This window comes from Rhinopithecus bieti, unplaced genomic scaffold (assembly GCF_001698545.2).
Source record: "Rhinopithecus bieti isolate Rb0 unplaced genomic scaffold, ASM169854v2 scaffold_6935, whole genome shotgun sequence".
Classification (NCBI taxonomy): Eukaryota; Metazoa; Chordata; class Mammalia; order Primates; family Cercopithecidae; genus Rhinopithecus; species Rhinopithecus bieti.
The window spans coordinates 1241507-1268639 of record NW_016805255.1 but is presented as its reverse complement, the minus strand read 5'-3'; the positions used below and the strand labels follow the sequence as shown (position 1 = coordinate 1268639).

The 27133-nt window shown below is 47.4% G+C and overlaps 1 protein-coding gene across 18 annotated transcripts in view; it reads right to left on the bottom strand.

The window, feature by feature from the left end:
* The window catches only part of INPP4A (inositol polyphosphate-4-phosphatase type I A), a 99921-nt gene extending 84313 nt beyond the window's left edge, over nucleotides 1-15608 (bottom strand). For 17 of the 18 annotated variants that reach the window (XM_017871874.1, XM_017871866.1, XM_017871876.1 and 14 more), the window contains exon 1: nucleotides 15510-15608. The gene's annotated coding sequence lies outside the window, so the exon portion shown is untranslated. Of the gene's footprint in view, nucleotides 1-4851; nucleotides 4926-15509 lie in introns of those variants that run through there. The other variant, XM_017871861.1, reaches the window with a different exon arrangement.
* Between the last annotated feature and the right edge of the window lie 11525 nt (nucleotides 15609-27133).

Below are 27133 nucleotides of genomic sequence, written 5' to 3'. Positions count from 1 at the left end.
CAACTTGAGGGGGCCACCCCGGAAGAAGAGGAGAATGGTGAACACTGGAGAAAACTGCCATCTGATGTCAAGTGGGAAGGGATTGTGGCGTGGGCATGGGTCATAAAAGCAAAAGGACTGATTCTGGGAGGTGATGCAGGAGGAGTGAGGCCTAGGATACAGCAGTTGGGGTCCTTGATTCTAATTTGCCCACTATGGAGACTCCTCCAGCCCTGCGTGTCCTTCCCCATCCTACAGTGCCAGGGAATAGTGGAAGCAAGCAGGTCTTCCTTTTTGTTTCTTTCAAACAAAAGCCAACTGCTTAGGAAGATCTTAACTTTTTAAACAAAGTAAAATATGCTTCTCTAGCATAAAATACAAAAAAAAAAAAATGCTGCCTCAAAGGCCCAGGTATTAACTAGGATGGAAAGGCCAGATGCTGCAGGAACAAGGACAAGAGTGGAGGGTACCTGGGAGGGGTCTCAGGAAGATCTTCCTCATGCCTCTCCTGAGCTCTGGCTCCCAGCCCACCAGGCTCCCAGCACCCTGGTCCACAGAAGGCTCTTGATATAGTTTGAATGTGTTCTCCTAAACTTCCTGTGTTGAAAACTTGTCATTGTAACAGCAGTGGGAGGTGGGGCCTTTAAGAGGTGATTAGGCCCTGAGGACTCTGTCCTCATGAATGGATTAATGCTGTTTCTGTAGGAGTGAGCGGAGTGGGTTCCCCATAAACCGGGAGTTTAGCCCAATCTCCTCTCCCTATCTCTCGTGCTGGCTTCTACCTTCCACTCTTCCACCATGGGAAGACCCTCACCAGATGCTGGCACCATGCTCCTGGACTTCCCAGCCTCCAGACTGTAAGAAATAAGTTGCTTTTCTTTACAAACTACCCAGGCTGTGGTATGTTGTTAGAGTAGCAGAAAATGGATGAAGACAGGTGTCGACACCTGCCCTTCCGCAAACTAAACCCTCGGATCAACCTGTGAGGCCCAGAGTGGGGCCTCAGGAATCCAACCACTTGCTCAGCTAATCCCACTTCAGATCCCTCCTCCCCGATAGGTGCAAGAGCCGCCGAGCTTCTCTCAGCCTCAGTTTCTGTATAACGGAAATAACACTGGTCTCACCGGGACACACTGAGGAGCAAGCACATATGTGAAGAAACACAGAAAACATCTGCACAGAGCTCGGTGCGTGGGCTGTCGGCCATGCGAGGTTCTCGCCTTGGCTTTTCCTAACCTCCCCTGAGGTTGGCCCTCACAGCGCTTGTACTGGGGCCATCTGTGAGCCTGGAAGCCCTTTCTCTATAGCTAAGTCTATTTGAATTTTACTCAACTTTCCTACTTTCTCCAGTTCCTCCAACCAGAACTTTTCACCGAGGTCCACGGTACTTTGCTTGCGGTGCAGTTTATAATCACCAAAACTTAGGCTCAAAGGCTGCTATTGGAAAGGAACATGAGAGCGCAGGCCTGTTCTTGAGGCAATACGGCTTGCTGGCATGGGGGAGGGGAGCCCAGGCAGTGGCATCAGACCTAGTGAGGAACCATGAAGCGTGTGACCTTCCACAGGGTCCCATCTCTGTGCATCAGTTTCCTCACCTGTCCAATGAAGTTACCACCACTGTTGGAAGGAATTCACAGTCCCCCACTCAGAGGAGTGTGAGCAGACCCTGGACTCCTAGGGAAGTGAGGCAGGTGCTCTGTCCCTCCAGGATAGAACATCCATGTTCTCAAGGGGCCGCATCACAGTCCTCTTATACTGGAGAGGTCTGCTTCCTCCTCCCCTCAGAGCTGGGGCCCAGCCCTCTCCCACCTCCCTGTACCTGCACAGGGCAGGAGAGGGTCACTGTGAGGAAAGCTCTGACTCGAAGGACACGTAACACACAAGCATGCCGCAAAACATCCATCCAGTGCTGCTAGGGCTTAAATACAGGAAAGCCCAAAAAATACACATTTTCTAAATGTGCTTTAGAAAATCAAGCACAGGGGCCGGGTAATCCCAGCACTTCGGGAGGCCGAGGCGGGCAGATCACAAGGTCAGGAGATCAAGACCATCTTGGCCAACATGGTGAAATCCCGCTTCTACTAAAAATACAAAAACTTAGCCGGGCGTGCTGGCACATGCCTGTAGTCCCAGCTACTAGGAAGGCTAAGGCAGAAGAATCACTTGAACCCGGGAGGCAGAGGTTGCAGTGATCACGCCACTGCACTCCAGTCTGGGCAACACAGCGAGACTCCATCTCAAAAAAAAACAAAAAAAATTAAATCAAGCACAGGAAGAGAAGTAACATGCTGGCAATGCGCATCCCTTCTCACCTGCAGACAAAAATGACCTGACTCAGGGCCCCCGAGCTTGTGCTCACTGGCAGATGTTCTCTAGCTTCCCATTTCCCAAGCCTTACTGTCTGCCAATGAAGATGGACAGATAGCAATGGCAATGAGTTAACTTCATTTACTTAACTGACATGCCTCATTAGTTTAATAAATATGTTGACTATTATAATACAGGGCCTGAACCAGAATACAAATGCACATCCCAGACTCCGATGGAGGGAGTCAGTCACTGTGCTACAGTCTGAACGTATCCCCCAGAATTCCTATGTTGAAATGTAGCCATCAATGTGACAGTATTAAGAAGTGGGGCCTTTGGGAGGTGATTAGACCCTGAGGGCTCTGGCCTCATGGGTGGGGTTAGTGCTGAATGAAAGGGCTGGAGGGAACCAGGTAGGCCCTTTTCACCCTTCACCTTTTGTCATGTGAGGACACGGCAAGAAGGCCCTCAGCTGACCCTAAATGCCAGTGCCTTCCCAACATCCATAGGTCTAAGAAATACATTTCTGTTGTTTACCAGTCTCAGTTTTGTTATGGCAGCCTGAACTGACTGAGATACCTTGGATAGGGACATGGATATCCCTGTAAACAAGAGGGCAGAGGAGGATGCTCCAGGAGCAGAACAAGCCCAGACCGTTCAAGCCTTCCTCTTCCACCTCACCAGCCCCTCAAGGTTTCCCATCTCAGTAGACAGAGTTCTGTCCCTCCACTTGCTCCAGGCAAGAAATCAAATCCAGGCCTCCTCCTTCTTTCACATGCCACGTCCAATCCATCAACAATTCTATCAGCTCTATCTTCCCCATAAGTACAGCTTCAACTCCCTCAGTACCCCATTTCCCATACCCTGGGAATTTGACCAGCGTCCCTCCCATAGTCCTCAGAGTCTGTGTCCAACAGCAATGATGGGGCCCGTGAACCTCCTAGCAGTGTCTCCATCCTACGCCTGCCCTGGCCTCTTTGCTGTTTAGACTTTATCTGGTGTGGCCTTTGCATCAGCCACCCTGTCCGGGACTGTCCTTCCTCAGGTAACAAGGCAGGCAACCCCCTCACTTCTCTGACGTCCTTCTTGGTTCCCAGCTTCTCCTGGAGGTCTCTGAGACAGCCCAGTTTAGAACTGCAGCTCAGCTCCTTGTGGTTCACCCACACACCATGAATCTTCAGGGGATTTTCTGTAAGAAGCAGTTCGAAAATAAGTTGCCCTGAAAAAAGTGCTTTAAAATGTTTGTGCTGAGCAAAACGGGTGCTCACAATCTGGGAGATGAGAGAGATGTGTCAATAATCACAAGCACAATGTCTGGAAGGTGACAGGAGCAGCCTGGGGCTGGCGGAGGTCTGCTGGCTGCCTCCCACACCACACACTTCAGCCACTCTTTCCTCAGCACCTCCAGTTTCTTGCTTCTGCACCTCATGCTGTTTCTTCTCTGTAAACTGGCAATCTCTTTAACATGGCGGTCTCCAACCTTTTTGGCACCAGGGACTGGCTTTGTGGAAGCCAATTTTGGGGAGCTGGTCAAGGGAAGTGGTTTCAGGACCAAACTTCCACCTCAAATCATCAGGCATTAGATTCTCATAAGGAGCACACAACCCAGATCCCTCGCATGTGCAGTTCACAACAGGGTTTGGCTCCTATGAGAATCTAATGCCACCGCTGACTGACAAGAGGTGGCGCTCAGGCAGTAATGCCTGCAACTCAGCCCAGTTCCTAACAGGCCACAGGCCAGTACTGGTCTGCAGCCCGGGGACTGTGGACCCCTGCTTTAACAAACAGGTGAGGGTCTACTATGGAGCATAACAAACTGAGCTCTATTATGGAGCAGGCCCCTTAGGGATACAAAGATGATGGGAGGGTTGGTCTAGAGCTACATCACAAAGTGTAACAAAGATAAATGGTGGACAGCCTGAGGGCCACAATGGTGGGGGCCAAACCTCTTCTGAAGCCTTCCCTTGGGTGAGGGGGCTGGCTTGCTACTCTGTCCTTTCTAGGCAGGGGCACCCCTGCGTGCTGCAGCCAGGGATTCTGGCGCTTTTTCTTGAGATAAATCAACCCAGTGTTCCCACACATGACCCCTCTCACTCCCGCACACCAGGCCTCATTCCTCATTTGATTACCACATCAATTTCCCAATACCACAGACAAAGATGACAGGGACACTGCACACGGTCTGCTGTCAGAGCTGCCTGGTTAGGACTGCAGTCAGCGTGCACCGGGGCAGCGCGGCTCTCTCCCCTACAACAGGCAAGGCCTTTGACAAGTCTCATTTCTTACTCCACTGTCACTTGAAACCACTTGAAGCCCTCACACAATTAACTGAAAGTTTGCCCGTCTGTTGTCCAGGAAGGCCTTCCAGCAGTGCCACATAAATTTCTAAATAAGTGTATGAAAGGACCGAGGAAAGCATCCAGTGTTTCAACTCCCTCATCAAAGGAGACATGCTGCTCCAAGAGGGCCAAGAACTGGAGAGATAAGGACACGGGCTTCCTGTGACCTGTGGGTTGGGCTTGTCTCTGAGTGTGGGTCCACAATAACGGGGGTATCATCACTCACCTGGGGTTGTTACTCAAAGGTTGGTTCCAGGAGACGCAGCTGGAAGACTGTGGAGCATGAACCCAGTCTGGCTCCTCTATGGTGGGGGCGGGGTGCAGGAGGCTCTAAACCCCAAAGCAGGCTGGGTGTGCCTTATTCATTGCCTAAGATGGTGATTTCTCTTCCCTTTTCTTCTTCCACCCAAACACAAGGCTGTCAGGCCTGGCCTGGTGCCTGCTCCTGCTTCTCTTGTTCAGAGCTGGCCACCTGGAAGCTGGACCCCAACTTGCCCCAGCCTCTAGAACAGTCTCTAACCCAAGCTCTGCTTCTCTGCTTCTTCCCTTCCGGGAGGGGTATGGCTACAGCTGCATGCAAAGCTGAATGCAAAGTGGGCGGCCCACATCCCAGCCACTGCAATGTCCTTTGCTTGCCTTACAGTGTTTTGCATTCACCCCATGCCCTCACCATCCACGCCCTCAACCCAGGAGATGCAGTGACGATGCCATCATGGGGAGGACAGTCATGGGAACTCCTTCTAGCCTGACTAAGACACCATAGAGAACAGCCACGACACTACAGCGGGGGGTGAGCTCAGGCAGAAAGGCGTATTTGTCTTGGGAGTCTGGGCTGAGCTAAACACCTCAGCAGGAACATGGCTGAGCTGGCCCACTGACTCCAAGTCTGGCAGCACATGTGGCCCTTCCCCTCTGCTTACCCATGTCCATCATCCTCCCACTCTGCAAATGAGCCAGTCCACATGGTGGGAGCTGCGGCAGCCCCCAACTTTAAACTCTCCAGCTCCAGCCACCAGAGGCCGCCTGCATGGGTGCTCTCCCAGTTCTCTCTAGCTTGAGCCAGGCCCCCCAGGCTGGGGGTGGGGGTCACGTTGTAGCGTGGGGGCTTCAACACTACCCATGAGCTTGTTGGGTGGGAGACAGCGCCCACAAAGGCGTGGAGCACCACCAGCCTTCAATCCATCACAACTTTCAGTAGCCAAACGGAGATTCCCCTACAGCAGGTGTTGCTTCAACAACGGTCAAATAACTCTTGTGTTAACTAGATGGCTTTACCTTGTAGCAGACACACAACAGAAACACATAATTAGTTATAAACTCTTTTGTTTAGAACATTTAAACTATTGGAAAACTAAAAGTGATCTATAAATTAACACAAGCAAACCCCACCACAAATGAACTCAGGTTTATATTACTTTAATGTGAGGGATGGAACGGGCCATTTGACAGAAAGGATCAGTCACGCACAACCTTGACACTACAGAGGCATAACCAGAAGCCTCTACATCCTCTACTCTACCGTTGCCCAGCCTGAGGCCAGAAATGGCCAGAATGGTCCCTTCAGGGTCCACCCAGCTATCTGGTCAAAACAGCAGTCGCCAGCGGCCACCATTCCCCAAAAAAGTGAGTTGCCAAGCAGGGCAGAGGAGGCAAATGCGGCTACACCTCCCTGGACTGTGAATGAGGATCAAAGCAGCCCAGACCACAGACTTTCCAAAACGTCGTTTTCCTCCTCTGGATGAAATCAAGATCGTTTCAGGAAACAAACGCAGCTTTAGGGCTTGCTGTGTGAAAACGCAGCCCTGAAAATGCTGAGTTCCTTTCCTTGACTCCCCCTCCCCGTCGTAGGGAAGGGCCCGCCTTGTGGGCCACTCCCAAAGGCAAAGTCCAAATGTGCCCAGGACCCCTTCCTCTTGCGAGGAGCAGCCACCATTCCTCCCCTCCGTCTGTTTACAGCATTGTGTTCTCCCAGGACTTCAACAGGATCTGCTGCCAATACATGCAAGGGATGTAGTTTCTCACAATGTTTCCAATCAACAGAAGAGGGTCAAGAGAGGAGGAGACCAAGAACTTCTCAGGCCAAGGTGCCTTCTGCCCACTCACCTGCCTCAACTGGTCTCCACGGGAGGAAATACCTTGTCTAGAGGTCTCTGTAGGTCAGAAACCTCAAGGGGGAAGAAATTTGTAAGTGTGAACAACAACAACACAGCTTGCAAATGCTGCCCACGGGTTTTGACTCGCCTGGTCCTCACACCACACTGCTGGGCTGGGAGAGACAGCTATTCTAGTTTGATGCCTGGGAGCCAGGCACACAGTGGTAGAGGGGCTCCCTCAAGGTCAGGAGCAGCAGTCAGGACCCAAAAGCAGGCCTTACTAGTCCAGTGCTCTTTCCGATATGTAGAAAACAGTGCAGAGCACATTCATTGGACTACTACCAAATGCTAAGAAAAGGCATCATCTTTTTCAGCTGTAGAGTTCCTCATTATTTCCCACCCTGTCCCCACCCATGTCTTCATAAGCATCCCCTGTGGTTACTCAGTCTCTGACTCCATCTCCAGCTTTTCCCATCAAGCAACACCAAACTCCAGTCAGGAAATGGGGCTTCCCAGAGAAGCGAAAGGCAGAACTTTAGGATGAGAGTAGATTATTTTTTGTATCATTCATGTTTGATTTTCTTTTCTTAAATTAAGCTGAAATTAAACCCCTTGAAGAAATATTGTTAATGTTTCTGTCAAAATAGTTAAAAAATAAATTTTAAAAAACAAAAATTTGTGAACAGGGTAAACAGACAAAACCTAGCCCACAATATCAACTAATAGTAAAGTAAAAAAGCAAAACTATTCTGTATTTCTAATGGTGGAGACAGGGGTTCCATAAATATTGTACAGAAATAATATATTTCAGTGGGAAAGTGGAAGGGGAAATGCACCCTCCTGCTGAATCAGTCAGATACAACTCAAGCCGAGGTGTCTGCGGTGACGGCTGGCTCGGTGAGCGGGGCTTCTCTGCTCTGCTTGTCTGACTACTGTGTTTTGTTTGTAACTGCCTTCTCTTTACCATTACCAACAGGCTTTACTCATTCCTGAGTTGGTAAGGGAAGAGTGTGCAAGGTGTTTAGAGAAACAGTCGCCGCTGTCTCCAGTTCTCTCTGGTGACACACGCCCCACAGTTCAAGAAGAAAGCACGTGTCCTCCCTCTCCTACAAAAGCTCCCCCGTCCTCTCTTTCAGGTTCAACAAGGAAGCGCTGCAGGGAAAGTGAACCAGCTCATCACTCTGGCTGGACACATAAAACGTCAGGCCTCACATGGGAAATGCAGGCCTCCACCAAGGTCAGCCCACTCACGAGACACAACAGTCCCAAAGACGCACCCAGTACTTTTCCCCAAACCTAAAGGCAAAGTGCACCCTTGGAAGGAGAGCCGGGCATCCATGCCACCTCCTAGAGGGGCTGGGCAGATCCCAACAGGAGGCTGCCTGAACCTTTTCTAAACGAGAAGCTTCATGTTCTAGTTTATGCCAGGTCAGTGAGCAACTATGAAGCCAACTTTTGGTTTTGTTTACTAGAAAGCAAGTTATTAGAATAGTACACTTTAATATCCAGGCAACTTTCAAAAGTCCATGCTAAGGGAGCTTTGGGAAAACAAATACAAGACAGAGAGCTTACAGTGAATCTGGTAAGATGGGCTCAAGCTTGCTCAATCCCATGGTGAAGAATGTCAAGGCCAGCCAAAGCTGTGGACCCCCTCGCCATTACCAGTCCTGCACCTTCAGCAGGATGGCACTTGGCCCTGATGAGGCACTGAGATTAACACCAGACACATCATTTCCTTCTAGAGCACCACGTTAAGAGCAGAACTGATAGTAAGTTGAAAGTTAATAATAACATGTTTCAGACAAGTGGAGTCAGGCGGGCTCTGTTTATTTTTATAAGCACTAGGAAAGCCTGCTTTCTAATTCGCAAGTGTCAAAATTGGCTTCACAAGAAAATAAAGAATTTTCTGAGTAGCAACAAAATTCCGTAAAGGGCTATAAATGTGAAGCACCCACCACAGATCAATGAAACGCCGGGAAGACAATGCTATTTTAGAAACCAGGCAGTAAGCCAGGAGACTGGGGACGACCTGCCCCAGGCCTCCAAGTGGCAGCACCAACGTTACAATGCTGTTTCTAGCTTTCTCATCGAGAAATTGAAATCGGGGAGAGACATCTTGGTCCTCTAGGTCCCATGGAAACAAAGTGGTCACACAGTCAGCAACCTTACTACATGCAGATCTCTGGCAAAGTGGTGTATCACCTGTTTATTTTAGCTGTGAAAATGGAATCCTGTTTGAAACATTCGGTGTTGGGGCGAACACTTAGCAAAGACACAAAAGGACTTCAGTCTTCCATATTCTCATTAAAACAAATCAAAAGGGCAGCAAGCAGTCCTGTCTTTATATAGGACCTTCCTGGAGAGAGGGTTCTATGGCTTCAGCTACTCGGCTGTGTTGCTGGTTGTTCAGCGTTCAATGTTTGGTGAGGGAGGACCCCCACTGGCAGTCCTCCAGGGGCCTCTTCCACAGTGGCCTGACCACAGCTCTTTATTGCAAAGCTGACAGTGGCTGGAATAATGAAACCTCAAAAAGAAGTGCAGTTTGTAAAAGAGTGCAACCAGCTGTGCCTCTGAGGCCTGTGCCCTTCCTTGGGCAGTGCTCTGTAGCTACCCACCAGAGCTGTAGTTGAGTAAGTTCAACCACGTAGGGACAGGTGCAAACTGACACACAGCACCTTCACACTCAACAGCAACATCTGCCTTCTACTCACGTGGCACCAGCAAAGATCAGGCTAACAGGGGAGGGACCAGGGCAGAAGACAGACAGCAGCCCTGCCTGCAGGAGGAGGAGTCTCTGTCATCCTGTCAAGCAAGCCTGGCTTGACGGCCTGAAATGCCTTCTGATGCGAGTGTCTAAAGAAGTCTGTAATCTGGAACTGTCCATTCATCTGTTCAACAAGTACTGAGCTAGGCACTTAGAGTGAACACACAAGTGAGTCAGAAGCGATCTCTGCCTGCAAGAATCCAACAGTTTAATGACGGAGTAAGACATTCAGATAACACAACTCCAAGACAAAATGAGATGCATGCCCCATGCTGCAAGGGAGGCAAGGAAGAAGCTTGAAATCTGGCAAAAGATGATCCAGCTGAGGTGAGAACTGATCTGACTTCAAAAGCAACAGGCACAGGCGCATCCAGCAACAAGCATTCATTCAGGAAACAGGAAAGTCTTGTGTATTAAGGAAAGAGAGAATGGGGCTGGAGAGCCAGGACGAGGTCAATTCTGGAGCTCCTCTAACACCAGACCACAGAGCTGGGTTTTAGCTTGCAGGCAGTGAAGAACTCCCTGGATCTCCATTGTTCAAACAAATCTGAAAAGTCCTGGTACTCTCTTGGACTGTCCTATTGGGCTTTTCAACATAAATCTCTTTCTCACTTGGGGCAAACCAGGGAGGAACCTGCCCACAAGAATTGCAATGAGCATCCCTTCTCACCAGCAAAGACAGATCCCTGCTCAGACCTGGTAAACCTGGGTCAAGATGGCACCCACCACCAAACGAACAGGCCACATTCACAACCAACACATAAAGGGCAACTCGTTTGTCCCAGGAGGTCTCCAGGGGTTCCAAAGGACAGTTTGTCATCAGCACGACTAAACCTGATCAGTCCAAACTCACTATCTCTGAAGGAAGCACCGATTCTGCAAATATAAAACAAAATCCAACAACATCAAAAACAACAAAAGAAACCACAACCACTTGGGTAATTCAAGAGGGCAAAGCAATTTCAGGTCTATTAGTAAAACCCTTAGAGCAGGGCCCATCTTTTGCCTTTGAGCTGGGTCTCCCAGGTGACCCCACCCATAAACAGTGCAGTAGTGAGACTGCTCATAAAAGTCACGAGAACTACCTTCCCTCTGTTCCAGAAAGATTCCTAATCTGGTTGTGGTGCTGTTTCCAAAGAAAATGCTAACAAGTAGGAATATTAATGTAAAAATGAGAAAATGTTGAGGTACTTTCATCATTATCTCTTTCTCCAAACTTTATTTACATCTGAGTTCTGAGAGGGAGAGAATGCATTGAGAACAAAGGCCCTCACAAAGTGTCTCCCTGTCATATACGTAAAATTACCGCCACCAAGAGCAGTGACAGTGAAAGCTCATTACAATTTCTACATGTGCTTTTACATTTTTTAAAACACTCTTGGTAGCTGGAAAATAAAGAGATCAGGGAAAATGTGCCTTTGGAATTCATTTTTTAGAAGTAATCCCATCTCCCACTGGAAGAAACCTATAGAAAAACTAAAAACTGTAAACCGACATGTAGCAGGTACAGCCTCCAAGCCGCCTCAAGCCCCTACTTACCAACAACTTCAGGCCCTGCCTCCGCACGCGCAAACCAGGACATTGACGGTGGAGCCACTGTGGGCAGGCCTCTGGCAGAAGGAATGCTCTCTCTCATCTGGAGAACTCGGCCAGCCCAGGAGAACACAGGTACCACCTAATGCTCTCAGGACTATCATCTGGCCCCATAACCAGGGTTCCGTGAGGACCGGGCTCTTGGATGGCCAGATTCACGCCCACTAGCAACGTGTGAACACATTCACATCATTCCAGAACACTGTGCCCAGGAGGTGGGCATTGATGCAGGAAGATAACTGAGGTCACAGATACCGAAAGGATCAGTCAGAGAAACCTGCACAGGCCAAGACGAACAGTAACGCCGCTCAACGCTTCACAGCATTGCTCAGCTCAGCAGTGCCTGGGCCCGACATGTTCTTCAACCACTAGTGAGAGGCAGATAAATGTGATGCAAATGCAACTGATGTAGACTTGGAGCCCCGGGGCTCTCAACTTGGTCCAGGTTTGAATTTAACTATCAAATTCCAGGGAAATCACAAACTAGGCACTTCAGTGTCCCCCTGCCAGATGTGGTCCCTTTCCCCAGCCCTCACCTCCCTCCCCCAGGCTATGATTCTATGCTGGTGGAGGGCCCAAAGCGGTATCAATGGTGTTTCTTCTGTTTTGTCATGTGCTCCTCACAACAAGGCCTGCCTCACCATAGGGAAATCATGACTCCCTGCCTCAGTGAGGACATCAAGGTTCAGAGAATGGGGGGCTGGGGTGATTCTTGCCCTCAACATTCTGTGTACAACCAGCAAGGCTGGAAAGAGTGCAGGACTTTGACTTCCACTGTCACCTCCCGAAGTTAGCATGGATACTACAGTATTTCCTGAGCTACTGGCACTCAGGAAATCACTGCTTCTACCATGACCTTGTACTGTCGTCCACAGGTTTTTCTTTCAGTACACTTTTTTTTTTTTTGAGACGAAGTCTTGCTGTGTTGCCCAGGCTGGAGTGCAGTGGCACAATCCTGACTCACTGCAACCTCCCCCTCCCGGGTTTAAGCAATTCTCCTGCCTCAAATTCTCCTGCCTCAGCAATTCTCCTGCCTCAGCCTCCCAAGCAGCTGTGACCACAGGCACGTGCCACTGCACCCAGCTAATTTTTGTATTTTTAGTAGAGACAGGGTTTCACCATGTTGGCCAGGCTGGTCTCAAACTCCCAACCTCAAGTGATCCACCTGCCCCGGCCTCCCAAAAAAATTCCAGTGCTGGGATTATAGTTATGAGCCACTGCACCTGGCCTAAACACATTCTTTAACTTAAATTTACTACATGGAATATTTTAAACTAGCTAAGTATTTAAGTATTTATAAAACAAATTTAACTCTTCAAATAGAAGGCTTGCAGCCATTCCACCAGTGGCAGTAACGAAGATTTTCTGCTTGGCCAAACTTGAGTCAGGTTCCTGAACCTTCCAGGCCCATCTGTGCACTTCCTTGTAAAACCCAGTTTTAGCAAAGAACCCTGCTAAGCCAGTTGAGCAAAAACCTCCCCTCCTCAATATCTGATTAGGTTCCTCTACCACCATTCCCTAGGTGATATTTGATTGTCCTGGCCAGTCTTTAGCAAGAATCCTGTTAGGTGGGTTTAGCCAGAATCCACTTCACTCTTGATGTTTCCTCTTAGTAAGTTCTCATTCGCTGACCTCCTACCCTGTTCCTAGACTATAAATTCCCACTTGCCTGTGCTGTATTGGGAGTTGAGCCCAATCTCCCTCCGCTGCAAGCCCCTGTTGCTGTGGTCACCATACCTATTGTGATGGTCCTGGATAAAGTCTTCCTTTATTCATATGCTTTCACAAGTATCACTGAATGACTTTCTTCTGGAACAGCAGACATCCCCTTTGGGAGACAGTGGACCTGGGGCAGGGTGCGTGGAGGACAGCATGCCATCTCCATCCACAGCTGGATTTTGATTTCCTCCCTATTTTCCCCCCTCAGACAGTGCTGGTGGATCATCAAACAGACACCAATCAGCTGCTGGCTGTTGGAGCATCTGGCTCTCAGCTCACACCCAATGTCATAAAGTGGGGACAATACTCCCACCGTAGAGGTTCGCTGAAATCTCAAGTAAGAAAACATGCGTGAGGGCTTTGTAGACCACAAGTTACTAAGTTAAATGACACTAGACCTTGCTAAAGATCAAATGAGATACACAGCCAAAACTACCTTAAAAAGGTAGGAGTTAGGATTTCAATCTTTAAATGACACACTCTCTCTGGACAACAACACGGCCCAAGGTTGTGACCACTGGGAAGGCTTCCCCTGGAATTAGATATGGGTCTGCCATTGACATTTCATATGGCTCCACCAGACCCACAGACACAAGTACACTCTGCTGGGTCCTGGGCTCTGGTTCACTCAAGCCGCAGGCTGAGCAGTTAGCCAGACACTTGCACCCTCCCCCACCCATCACTGAAGGCCATTAATCTGGCCAAGAAACTTACTACTTCTCTATAAAGGGGAATACTGTCCTTTTGTCCCTGAAAGTTACAACGGCCCAATTAAAAGACTTTCTGTGTGAAGATAAGGGATATATAGGAACTCTCTGTACTTTCCACTCGATTTTTCTGTGAACTAAAACTGCTCTAAAAATTTTTAAGTTTATTAATTTTCAAAAAGGGACTTTCTGACACTAATTCCAAGGGGATTTTTTAGCTGCCCTGCCCTATATGGTTTAGAATAAAGGGAGAAAATAAGTAAGTCCCCAAACATACCAGTAGTTAAGCCTTTTAAGGCATAAATTTTGGAGTTCTGCATTCATCAGATTACTTGGAGCAACATTCAGAAAAGCCTTGAAATCTCAAATAAAGTTAAATAAATATAGCATTCTGTAGATCTTAAACAAGGCTAGATGAGAGGATTAAACCATGTAGTGAGGACAGGTTTCTACAGGGAAGCTGCAAGGCAGTTCTAAAAATACTGTTTGATGATCCACCACTGTTTGAGGGGAGAAAATAGGGAGGAAATCAAAATCCGAAGCAAACCTGGCATTTCTGGGATAACTGCTGACATGGGATTCTGTTCCCCTGTACCACCGTGCTCACAACCAGACCCCACAGCAGGCTGACAGATGGCTTCTGTCACCAGGCTGGTCAGCAAACAGATATGAAGAAGGGTAGAAAGAAAACAATCTCCAAAACAGTCTTTTTTATTTGTCATCATCATTCATGCTTGCGCTTTGATAATTGTGAGTGGGACTGCTTTCCTACTTCCTCAAGGGGGCAGAACTTGGCAAAAAGAGCATTGAGATTCCACATTAGACATGTGAATCAGTCTGCTCAGGTTGCCATAACAAAATCCCACAGACAAGGGGGCTTAAACAATAGATATTGATTTTCTTACAGTCCTGGAGGCTGGGAAGTCCAAGGTCAAGCTGCCAGCTGATTCAGTTGCTGGTGAGGCCACTCTCTCTGGCTTACAGATAGTCACCTTCAAGCTGTGTCCTCACATGGCCTTTTCTCTGCACACCTCTTTCATGAGTTCTCTTCTTATAAGGACACCAGTTCTATGAGATTAGGGTTCTACTTTTATGACCTAATTTAACCTTAATTATCTATTTACAGATGCCATCTCCAAATACAGTCACATTGGGGGTTAGTACTTCAACATATGGATCTGAAGGCGGGACACAATTCAGTCCTTAACACAGTACTTTATGGATTGTGTCTGCATCTTCTGTCTTATCATCACCCAATCCAGCACCTGAATTGGTGAGTATTGCCAGTGAGAGGCCAAGAGCCAGAAGAGCCAGCTTCTGCTTGCAGAGGGTGCACAGTTGTAATAGTTCATTTTCATGCTGCTGATAAAGACATACCTGAGACTGGGTAATTTACAATAAAAAAGAGATTTAATGGACTCACAGTTCCACGTGGCTGGGGAGGCCTCACAATCATAGCAGAAGGCAAAAGGCACATCTTACATCACAGAAAGCACGAGAGAATGAGAAGCAAGTGAAACAAGTTTCCCTTCATCAAACCATCAGATCTCGTGAGACTTACTATCATGCGAACAGTATGGGAGAAACCACCCCCCATGACTCAATTGTCTCCCACCAGGTCCCCCGCACAACACATGGGAACTATGGGAGTACAATTCAAGACGAGACTTGGGTGGGAACACAGAGCCACACCATATCACTCCACCCCTGACCCCTGCCAAATCTCATGTCCTCACATTTCAAAACCAATCATGCCTTCCCAACAGCCCCTCAAAGTCTTAACTCATTTCAGCATTAACTCAAAAGTCCACAGTCCAAAGTCTTATCTGAGACAAGGCAAGTTCCTTCTGCCTATGAGCCTGTAAAATCAAAAGTAAGTTAGTTACTTCCCAGATACAATGGGGGTACAGATATTGGGTAAATACAGCCATTCCAAATGGGAGAAATTGGCCAAAATAAAGGGGCTACTGGTCCCAGGCAAGTCTGAAATCCAAAGGGGCAGTCAAACCTTAAGACTCCAGAATGATCTCCTTTGACTTCATGTCTCATATCCAGGTCATGCTGATGCAAGAGGTGGGCTTCCACAGCCTTGGGCAGTTGTGACCAAGTTCTGCACAGCAAAGCAAACAATCAACAGAGTGAAAAGACAAAATCAGGATAGAAGAAAATATTTGCAAACTATGCATTAGACAAGGGGTTAACTTCAGAAACATACAAGGAACTCAAACAACTCAACTGCAGAAAACAACTAATCCAATTTAAAAATGGGCAAAAGATCTGAATAGACATTTCCCAAAAGAAGACGTGCAAATAGCCAACAGGGTATAGTCCCCCGCTCCTGGCTCCTTTCACGGGCTGGCACTGAGTGTCTGTGGCTTTTCCAGGTGTGCGCAGTGAAAGCTGTCAGTGGAGCTACCATTCTGGGCTCTGGAGGACAGTGGCCCTCTTCTCACAGCTCCACTAGGCAGTGACCCAGTAGGGAGTCTTTGTGGGGGCTCCCACCCCACATTTCCCTTCTGCACTGCCCTAGCAGAAATTCTCCATGAGGGCCCCACCTGTGCAGCAAACTTCTGCCTGGACATCCAGGAGTTTCCATACATCTTCTGAAATCTAGGCAGTGGTTCCCAAACCCCAATTCTTGACTTCTGTACACTGGCAGGCTCAACATCATGTGGAAGCTGCCAAGGTTGAGGCTTGCACCCTCTGAAGCCACAGCCTGAGCTCTACCTTGGCCCCTTTTAGCCACAGTTAGAGCAGCTGGGACACAGGGCACCAAGTCCATATCAACACCGAAGCAGAGAAACCTAACTCCCTCTCTCTCCTCCCCATACCTGACCTGCTGAGAGTAGGGTGGAAAAGACCTTCCATCAAGCACTTCCCAGTGATGATTTCCTGAGTGCTCAGGGCCACATGTAAAACCCAGAGTCGGGGAGGGAAAAGCAACCAGCTCAAGGTCATAAAGCAGATAGCAGTAGAACCAGGACACTCCAACCCCAGACTATAAACTCCAGGCCCCAAGCTTCTTCCTCACTCTACAGCTGTTTCCTTAATTTGCATTTCCCTGATGATTAGTGATATTGAGCATTTCTTCCTATACCTGTTGGCTATTTGTATGTCTTTTTCTGGGAAATGTCTATTCAGGTCTTTTGCCCATTTTTAAATTGGATTATTTGTTTTCTGCAGTTGAGCTGTCTGACTTCCTTGTATGTTTCTGATGTTAACCCCTTGTCTAATGCATAGTTGGCAAATATTTTCTTCAACCCTGCAGTTTGTCTTTTCACTCTGTCAATTGTTTCCTCTGCTGTGCAGAAGCTTTTTAGTTTAATGTAATGCCATTTTTCTATTTTTGCGTTTGTTGCCTGTGCTTTTGAGATCTTATTCAAAAAGCCTTGCCCATACCAATGTCCTGAAGTGCTTCACCTATGTTTTCTTCAGCAGTTTCATAGTGTCAGGTCTCATATTTAAGTATTTAATTGATTTTGAGTTAATTTTTGTATATGGTAAGAAATAAGGGTCTTATTTCATTCTTCTGTAGGTGGATATCCCATTTTCTCAACAGCATTTATTGGAGACTATAAGACAAAAATGTAATTCTAAGCCCCTTAAGCAACTGAACCGGACCCCTCCTCTTGGCCAAGAGCATTTCAGAGTAAACCCGAAAATCTAGTTAAGGCTATGATGGGAAGAGGAGGTTGGACATGTCTCATTTATACCCTCCTCCCTGTGAAATTTAGGCAGAACTGACTAGCATTAACATTAAAACAGAAGTCTTAAGACTGATAAAACAGAGATCTTAAGACTGACTCTCTGTAATAATAAGACACCAGATTCCAGCCTAACTCCAGTATAGCATCATATGACAGATGGCAGGCCCTGAAAGAAATAAAAATATTTTACTCCAAAATATATTTATTTGACATATTATGAAGGAGCCCTGCAAAGCTGTCTCTTGTGGGGAAAAATCTACATTCTCTAGAAAATCCCCTTCCCTTTCCAGGTCTGTTGCCTGACCCAGGAGAGAATTGACCAAGCGTCTGGCACCATTTTAGGTCCTATAAGAGCTCTAAAGCCTACTACCTGGAAACTTCATCTGCATGATAAAGCCCTGGTCTCCACAACCCCTTATCTTAACCCAAACAATCCCTTCTATGATTCCAAGTCTTTAGGTAGTAACTTAACACTTTCAACCAACTGACAATCATAAAATCTTTGAATCCACCTATAAGCTGAAGTCCCATCAATTCGAGTTGTCCCAGACCAAACCAATATACATCTTACATGTACTGATTGATATCTTATGTCTCCCTAAAACATACAAAACTAAGCTGTAGCCTGACCACCCTGGGCACATGTTCTCAGGATCGCCTGGGGCTGGTCACTCACATTTGGCTCAGAATAAATCTCTTCAAATATTTTACAGAGTTTGAATCTTCATTGACAATACTGTCCTTTCCCCATTACCTGTTCTTGGCACCTTTGTCAAAAATAAGTTGGCTACAAATGTATAAATTTATTTCTGGGCACCAGTAAGGTACTAGTATAAAAACAGACAAGTAGACCAGTGGAACAAATACAATAGCAGTTTTAAAGTCTTTGTTAAGCCCAACATCTGTGTCCTCTCCCAGGCAGCTTCTGTTGCCTGCTTTTTTTCTGTCATACCCATTTTTCTGTCATTGCCTATTTCTTTGCATACAATTTTGTGTTGAAAATGACATCTTAGCTAAGATATTGTAGCAACTCTGGATACTACAAGCCCCTCTATCCCAGGGCTTGTTTTTGTTTGCTTATTTTTTCAATGACTTGGCTGGACTCCTGTGGTGAAGTATATTCCCTTCCCCACCCAACCTCTGATTTTGCTCCTCAGCGGGGCACAGTCTTGAGTGTACACACATTCTCTCCGGGATGACAATCATTTTATCAGGGCTGTCTGCATCTACCCTACTCTCTTCCTGAAGCTGTCTGCCTCTGGTGTTTTCATACCCAGCTGTTAGATCTCACTAATTGCTGCCTGATTGCTCTATTGTTTTTGACAACTGCCTAGGGCATAAATTGTTCTACATTTTATCTAATTAAATAAAGTCCTTTCACAGGGATAGTTTTTGATGTCAGCGTTTGAGGTTTGTTCTGACCCCAGACGACTCTTTACTGTCTCTTTCCTGGTCTCTGGCCCAAGTTTTTGCCTGTTGCTTATCAGCCTCTTATTAATTACCACCAAAATCTCCATTTTTTTTTTTTTTTTTTTTTTTTTAGAACACCCTTAGGCTTGAACTTTCCCTACACTTTTATAAACAAAGTCAGTATCTTTCAGAGAGCTTCAGAGCTTTCTGTTATTATATCCTACCTCTCCTACTTGGGAAAATGGAGTCGCTGTTCTGGAGCTGGGAGCACAGACAGCCCCACTTCTCTCGGAGTGACACTTCCACTTTATGAACAGGTGCTGGACGGGGGCAGTAGCCTTTGCTCTTCTTGGCTTGATTCTCCTAGGATGGAACCTCTGCCCTACAAACTAGCTGGACTGACAAAGGGCAACTGGGGACCCAGTATTCGCAGCCCCAGGTAGAATCTCTGCCCTATGAGTAGGGGCTGGCCACATTCTCCTGGAATTTAGCCTCTGCAACATGGAACCTTGCCAGAGGTAGAAGGATGCTGATAGCCTGCTCTCCTGGGGAGATGCCATAGCCCTTGAGGGGAACTTGGGGAAAAGGGAGCCCAGTCTTCTTGGTCACTCTTGATAGCTTCTCATGCTGAGCTGGGCAGTGGATGGGAAAAGGGAAGGAGGGAGCAGGTCCTGGCTCGAGTGCCACAGACATCTGCTATTCTTACTGAGATCTAGCAGATTTTCTTGAATAAATGTTTCTTCATTTGCTGTATGCCCTTAGGACATACGGCAAGTTTCCAAGTTTGGTTGTTTTCTTAAAATAATTTTTATCGGTTATTGTTTCACTGAGCAACAAGTCCACACAGCCCCTAATACCACCATTCCAGAAGCGAATCCCAATAAAATTTAATCTTAATTTCTTTATTCTTTTTTTTTTTTTGCGACGGAGTCTCGCTCTGTCGCCCAGGCTGGAGTGCAGTGGCCGGATCTCAGCTCACTGCAAGCTCCGCCTCCCGGGTTTATGCCATTCTCCTGCCTCAGCCTCCCGAGTAGCTGGGACTACAGGCACCCGCCACCTCGCCCGGCTAGTGTTGTGTATTTTTTTTTAGTAGAGACGAGGTTTCACCGTGTTAGCGAGGATGGTCTCGATCTCCTGACCTTGTGATCTGCCCGTCTCGGCCTCTCAAAGTGCTGGGATTACAGGCTTGAGCCACCGCGCCCAGCCAATTTCTTTATTCTTAATCCACAAAATGTTATACTCAAAGTTCCTTCCTGCTTAATATGCCATGTTAGGGAAGCTGGCATTAACCTGGAGAATATGAACTCTACACTCTATGTAGAATTCTGCCTTTCCAGATAGAATTAAACCATGCTTTTAAAAAGACATTATTTTGGGGCTGAGGCTGTAATCCTAGCACTTTGGGAAGCCAAGGCAGGCAGGTTGCTTGAGCTCATAAGTTTAAGACCAGCCTGGGCAACATAGTGAAACCCTGTCTCTACAAAAATTAGCCACGCATGAAGGTGCACACCTGTAGTCCCAGCTACTTGGGAGGCTGAGGTGAGTGGACCTCTGGAGCCTGGGAGGTTGAGGCTGCAGCAAGCCAGGACTGTACCACTGCACTCCAGCACGGATGACAGAGTGAAACCCTGTCTCAAAAAAATAAAATAAAAACAGAAAAATAACAGTCACCCAGACATATATCCTCATTAGTAAATAAGTTGAAAAGAAGAGGAAAATTCAGTATCATGAGAGGTGTGTGATCACCAGTCACCAGGAAGTCAGGGTAGGCAGACAAGCCACATCTCCCTCGAAGTAGCTCCCTGGACACGCAGGGGGCTCAGTTCCCACTCACAACCAACATCCAAAAAACACAGGGCTCAGAGAACCCAGCATAGGGGCAAAGGGAGTCACCAACATGTTCCTGGAAGTCCCCAACTGTTGCCCAATCTTCAAGGACAGAAGACTGTTCTCAGAATCCACATTAAGGAGGGAATGCGATGCCACCAGCCAACCACGTCCACCTGATGGGAGGACCAGCTGGTGGAGGGTCTTTCAGGCTGAAGCTCCAGGATAAAACCATTGCCCATGACATCAGGGGAGAAGCCAGAGACGCTGGCTCCAATGCTTGCTCTGCCACGTAGGAGGTGCTACAGAACTGAACTGGACTCCAGGACCCCTCCGGCCCCAGGCTCCTTGTCTATTAAATGGGAATTCTCAACAGCCTGCGAGATCCAAAGTCAGTACTTGGCAAACCACAGCTGCTATTACTCTGGACAGGAGTCCTGGCTAGGCTCTGTTTTCCCAGTGAGTCCCTCAGACATCAAACTGATACCAGAACAGTCCAAGAGTTATGCTTCCTGTACAGGCCCCACGGGCACCCTTTCCAGAGCTGGCTCCTGCCTTCACCTGCCCCTGGGACCTGAGTGTGCTCACCTTCATGATCACACCAATCCAGCCATCCCTAACGGGCTCCCAGGTCTTTACAGCCCTGCGCTCTCACCCCTTTGAGATCTCCTCCTAGCCAGCTGAAGGCAGGATCGATTCTCTGAGTAAGACAGGAATGAGTAAAGTCCTAACGCATCGGCCCTCCCAGGGGCAGCACATCAATAGAATCAACCCCTTCAGACAAGAGAGATGTTACAGCAGGAAAATCTCTAGCAGCAGCTCCTGGCCAGTGAGATACAACTTGGGTAGAAATTTTATAAAAAGCAAACCATGCTAGGAGAAAATTTTTCTATCATGTACTACAGACAGTCCCCAACCTATAAGAGTTCAATGATTTTTCGACTTGAGGATGGTGTGAAATCCACTCAGTACGCTTCTCAACTTACAATGGTGTTACATCCCATAAACCCATCATAAGACCAAAACATCAGAAGTAAAAACTGCAGCTGTCCGTGGCTCACACCAGTAATCCCAGCACTTTGGGAGGTTGAGGCGGGCGGATCACTTGAGGTCAGTGTTCGAGATCAGCCTGGCCAACATGGTGAAACCCCATCACTACTGAAAACACAAAAAGTAGCCGGGCATGGTGGTTCATGCCTATAATCCTAGCTACTGGAGAGGCTGAGGCATGAGAATCGCTTAAGCCCGGGGGTAGAGGCTGAGGTGAGCTGAGATCTAGCCCGGGTGACAGAGCAAGATTCTGTCTCAAAAAAAAAAAAAATGCATTTATGCCATATGATATTTTCAACTTACGGGTTTGTGGGGAATGCAGCCCCATCGTAAGTTGTGGAGCATCTGTATATTCTTCCCCGATTTTAAAGACTATTCTGAACTAGAGAATCATAACACAGTTAAAATGCTGTACAGATACAATTCTGTCCATGACTGTGTGCCCCGAAGGGTCATTTCCCTGGTGCTCCACTGTCTGCTCATCTCTGACACGGGGATGAAAAGGAACATGACTCAGGTAGGTGACTGGTGTACAAAGTGCCTTCTCTTGGGATGCACAGGACCGCAGATCGTACTAAATGCACCTGGCTTGCTGCATCTTTCCACGTGTCACGTCTACTCATCGTGATGGGCTCACTTTCCTCACTTGCCACCAGGTTATCAGCTTTCGATGTTCCTGTCAAAGGAAACACGTGCGGCTTCTTCCTGGCTGGAGGCTTGGAAACCAAATCATCCAGATGACAGCAGGAGTGAATGCTTTAAAAAGAACAGCCAATGGTGGGGGCCTGGGGGTGTAAGTGGAGACTCAGGGCACTCAGCTGACTTTCTGCTCCCCAGGCCCTACGTGGGGCTGCATCCAGGATGGCTGCTCATGAGACCCTCGGGTCAGAGAGCAGCATGCTTTCAGCGAAGTGGTTGCTGAAAATAGAAACTTTAATCCAAACAGAAAAACCTGCCATCTGACGATGTTACTACCCACGATGAGAAAATCCCAAGGAAGTGCACGAAGCTCCTCCTCCGCCCCCTTTTTTGGAAATACAGTTTGTTTCTGACTGAGTCTCTGCTGCACGTAGACACAGGCAGAACTTGTTGTTCCTACTATTGTCTGTCTGACCCAGTTTGGGTTTTGAATTTTTTTCTCTGTCAACATAAAAAGAAAGTAACCTCATTTTATTTTTTTCCCTACTGTAATTTTTTTTAATTAAAATGCTCTCATTAAAATGTTTATTTTCTTTGCAAAGGGTTTTCATTTTGTTTCCAAAGCAGAAAGAGTCCAGATGTTATAAAATAATAATTTTGGAAAATGAACAAAAGCCCCTCGTGACTTGTTATGATGCCCAAAGGACGGACTGATGGTTTAAATAAACTCAAGCTGTTGTTTGGCCGGAGGCTGGCAGAGGATCTCCATCCACACCAGCTGCAGGTGACTGCTGGAGATTCTGGCCTCATCTACTTGGAGGCCCTGGCATCACAGGTGGGTGGCAATTCCAGGGCAAGACGTGGAGCCCTAGTTTCAAACAGAACGAGAGAGGAAGGAAAGATCCCCACGAGGACAATAAAGGGGTCAGGACTGAACCAGGTCGCAAATATCTCTGGAGTATGTCACATAGGAACCAGCGAAGCGTCAAACTCCCTCACCAGAAACCCGGGCTCCATCTCCATACACAGCCATGTATGGAGCACAGGTGCAGGGACTTGAGGTACCTCTGTGAGGCCCCATGGAGGAGACCACTGAGGGACGGGCACAGCTCCTCCCACAGGGCACCTTCATCTTCACACAAACAAGATGCCTTTCTCCAGGGCCAAGCGCTGTTTCTGAAACCACCTTCTCCTCCTCTGCTTGCAGAGATTCCCATGTGATATGCAGCATGGCCAGAAAAAGGAAACCAGATGAAACACCCAGCCCTTCAAGTGATGCCCAATTTTCCGGGATGCTCGCTGTTGCTGTGTGCAGCCTGCTCTGCCCCCGGGATGCTCGCTGTTGCTGTGTGCAGCCTGCTCTGCCCCCGGGATGCTTGCTGTTGCTGTGTCCAGCCTGCTCTGCCCCTGGTCTTCTCCATCTCAGCAATGGCACTGCCATTCTCCAAGTAAGTGGCCGTGCCAAACACGTGGAATCTTCGTGCTTCCTGTCAGTCCCTCCCTCCCTCATGCCCAAGCCATCTATAAGACTTAGAGGCACACCCAGACCTGGAGCACCTCTCACCATGGTCACAGCCCCAACCTCAGTGCCAGCCACTGCACCTTAAGAGGTTACAAGGAGTTCTGCATTAGCTCCCATCACCCTAGGCCTTTCTAGACTGTCCTCCTCACTCCACAAGCACTTGGATCCTACAAGGACATCAATCCCATATGGAAGGAGAAGAAAAGGCAGACAGAATCTTGCAGCTGCATGGGGTGGGTGGGGGGGTGTATAAATATAAACCCTATGTGTAATTCCGTGTCATTCAAGGACAAAAACTCAGATCAAATAGTTAAAGGTGACCTACTTCGTCTACCTCCCAGAAACAAATTACCTCTCCATAGTTACATACTAGAGAAAACATTTCTGTGCACCCTATCCAGAAGAGGAAGCAGAGTTTGCTATGCCGAAGAGGAAGAATTAGGGCCAAATTTCCCCTCAGAATGGGACTGTCATAGTAGATGGGCAGCTCAGGGTTCCATCACAGAGGCTCAGAATCTCCAAGATAAAAGACCCTATACTGCTTGGCACCAATGGCATCAACAGACGGTGTGTAAATGACAGCCCCACTTGGTGCTTCAGCATCCCAGGGCCCCTGAGTCATTCGACATGACAGGGAATCTCTGCTTCCCAACATCAAGGGACAGGGACAGGTTCAAGCCAGGGCTGGGCATTGGTATATTCTTCCACTCTGCAGCCTTGTCAATTTTACCCACTAAGGCCATCCAGGAGATGATGTCAAAACCCCTCTCGCCCTGGCCCTGACGACTCTCCTAAGGCCCAATCCTGCATTTCCAAGTGACCCACCACTGAACTCCTGGTATCCACTGAGACCCGAGACCACATTCCCTTCAGAACTGGCTCCTCCTGATTTCTCTCCCTTCCAGATACCACCATTCTTGGGAGCTCAGATGTATCTGACGCCTCTATCCAACCATCAACCAAACTGGTCAGTCACTGAGTTCTGTCCCCTCTTTGAGACTCTCTGCTTTTGCCACCCTCTTTTTCACTATTCCCATCATCACTCCACAGAGCTAAGGCAACAGGCTCCAAACCAGCCTACTAGTGAGGCTGACAGCCAACAAACTACACCATTTACACACACACACACACACACACACACACACACACACACGCAGTGCACGTATTCAAAAGCAAGAATCCAAAGTCCTTAGGTTGCGTTGTGAGGCTTCCATTCAGTCCTCTGCACTTGAAGCTTTCAGAACACTCCCTACCCCACCTCCACCAGCCCGCAGGAACCAGTATCAACCCAGTTTCCTGGTCCTTTCCCTGAACTCCAGTCTCAAGCAACTCCCGTCTCCAAGGAGCTCCCACTGGCTTCCTGTCTACATAGCTTCTCGTGTGTCCAAAATATTTTCCCCCCTGGTTTTTTCCAGATTTTACTGCTTTTGACCTAGAGCCACTACAGGACTCAGAGAGGAACTAGCAGAACTCATTCATTCAAGATCTATTTACTGCATCTCCACCATGAGCTGGTGAGAGGGTGAGTGACTTCAGAGTAAGAGTGAGTGCCTGTGCATAAAGACATCACCACGACAGAGACAATTTCAGGTACAGAACTCTGAATGAGGTGCATGACAGGTCTGCAACTAGAAAACTGTGTGGGTAGAGCCCAAGAAGGAAACACACAACTGGCAAATGGAGAGAAATCCGCAGGTAGTTCTTGCTGCCACTGCCATTTGGATGTTTTGCTTTTGCTCAGTTGAGTACACATACATTGAGATTACAATAACTTTAGCCACTTGGCACCCACATCTTGATTTCTAAGACTACACTCCAATAAAAGGGATGAGGATTCTCTGGAGAAATGGGTGATTCTAGAGCTCGGACAGGAGATACACAAGATGAGCCTGGAGTATCTTTTTTTTTTTTTTTTTTTTTTTTTTTTTTTTTTTGTTGAGACAGAGTCTCGCTCTGTTGCCCAGGCTGGAGTGCAGTGGCCGGATCTCAGCTCACTGCAAGCTCCGCCTCCCGGGTTTATGCCATTCTCCTGCCTCAGCCTCCCGAGTAGATGGGACTACAGGCGCCTGCCACCTCGCCCGGGTAGTTTTTTGTATTTTTTAGTAGAGACGGGGTTTCACTGTGTTAGCCAGGATGGTCTTGATCTCCTGACCTCGTGATCTGCCCATCTCGGCCTCTCAAAGTGCTGGGATTACAGGCTTGAGCCACCGTGCCTGGCCGAGCCTGGAGTATCTTGCAGTGCCAATAAGGAAGTACTGAAAACTCAAACAACCCACAGTAATGGAGGTGTGTCAGAGGAACACCAGCTAACTGAAAGAGCCTCCAGTGGCCAAAGCTGAAACCATCTGAGCAACACAATGAATACCCTAGTACTGGATTACATTGATCATATGGATTGGGTTATTCTTGTCATATCCAACTAAAACAGAATCGAGAAGCCAAGGCGGGACAGAGCACCCTAGGCACGTAACATTGCCACAGGAAGGTAATTCTCCACAAGTCCAGCTGCTGAAACTGCCTGTTGCGACCTGAAACCGGTTTTATCTAATAGCTACTGAAACAACCTGCTGTGACGCTAAGAATAGCTTTATCCACTGCCATCACTCACCAATCAGAGCTTGCCAGCTCCTCGAAACATTACTAGTACCAATGAACTGTCTTTCAAAATAATGGGTAACGTTTCTGCTTTTTCTAAAACCTCCAACCTTCTCTTTGTTCTTCAGACATACAGAAGACCATCCAGTCTGTGTATATGCCTGAAACTACAATTCTTGCTTCCTAAATAAAACAGAGAATTGTCTCTGTATTTTACTCAACTTTGACAATTATAACCCAAACAACAACAACAACAAAAAACATGAGTCCACATTGATATAAATGACTAAATAAATAAGAGACAGGCCAGGCATAGTGGCTCAGGCCTGAAATCCCAGCACTTTGGGAGGCTGAGGCAGGCTAATTGCTTGAGTCCAAGAGTTTGAGACCAACATAGGCAACATAGCAAGACCTTGTCTCAAAAAAAAATAAATAAGATAAAATAAAAATTGATTCTGTCTCTAAACACCGTCAAGGTCATTAAAAACAAGGAAATTCTGAGAAACTCACAACCACGAGGTGCCTAGGGAGATATGACAAATACACATAACCTGGTATCCTGGATAGACTCCGAGGACAGAAAAAGATGATTAGGTTAAAAACTAGGGAAATGTGAACAAAACATGGAATCTGGTGAATAATGCATCGATTTTGGTTACGACTAATGCACTACAATGTACCACGGTGATTAACATGTTAACAACAGGGAAGCTGGCAGGAGGTATGATATGGAAGAACTTCAGGCACTCTTTGCAACTTTTCTGTAAATCTAAAACTGTTCTAAAATTTAAAAGTTTATTTAACAAACAATCTTAGCTCTGAATCAACTAGTCTTTGCTTTTTTCCCCCTTTTTCTCTCTCTTTTTTTTTTTTTTTTTTTTT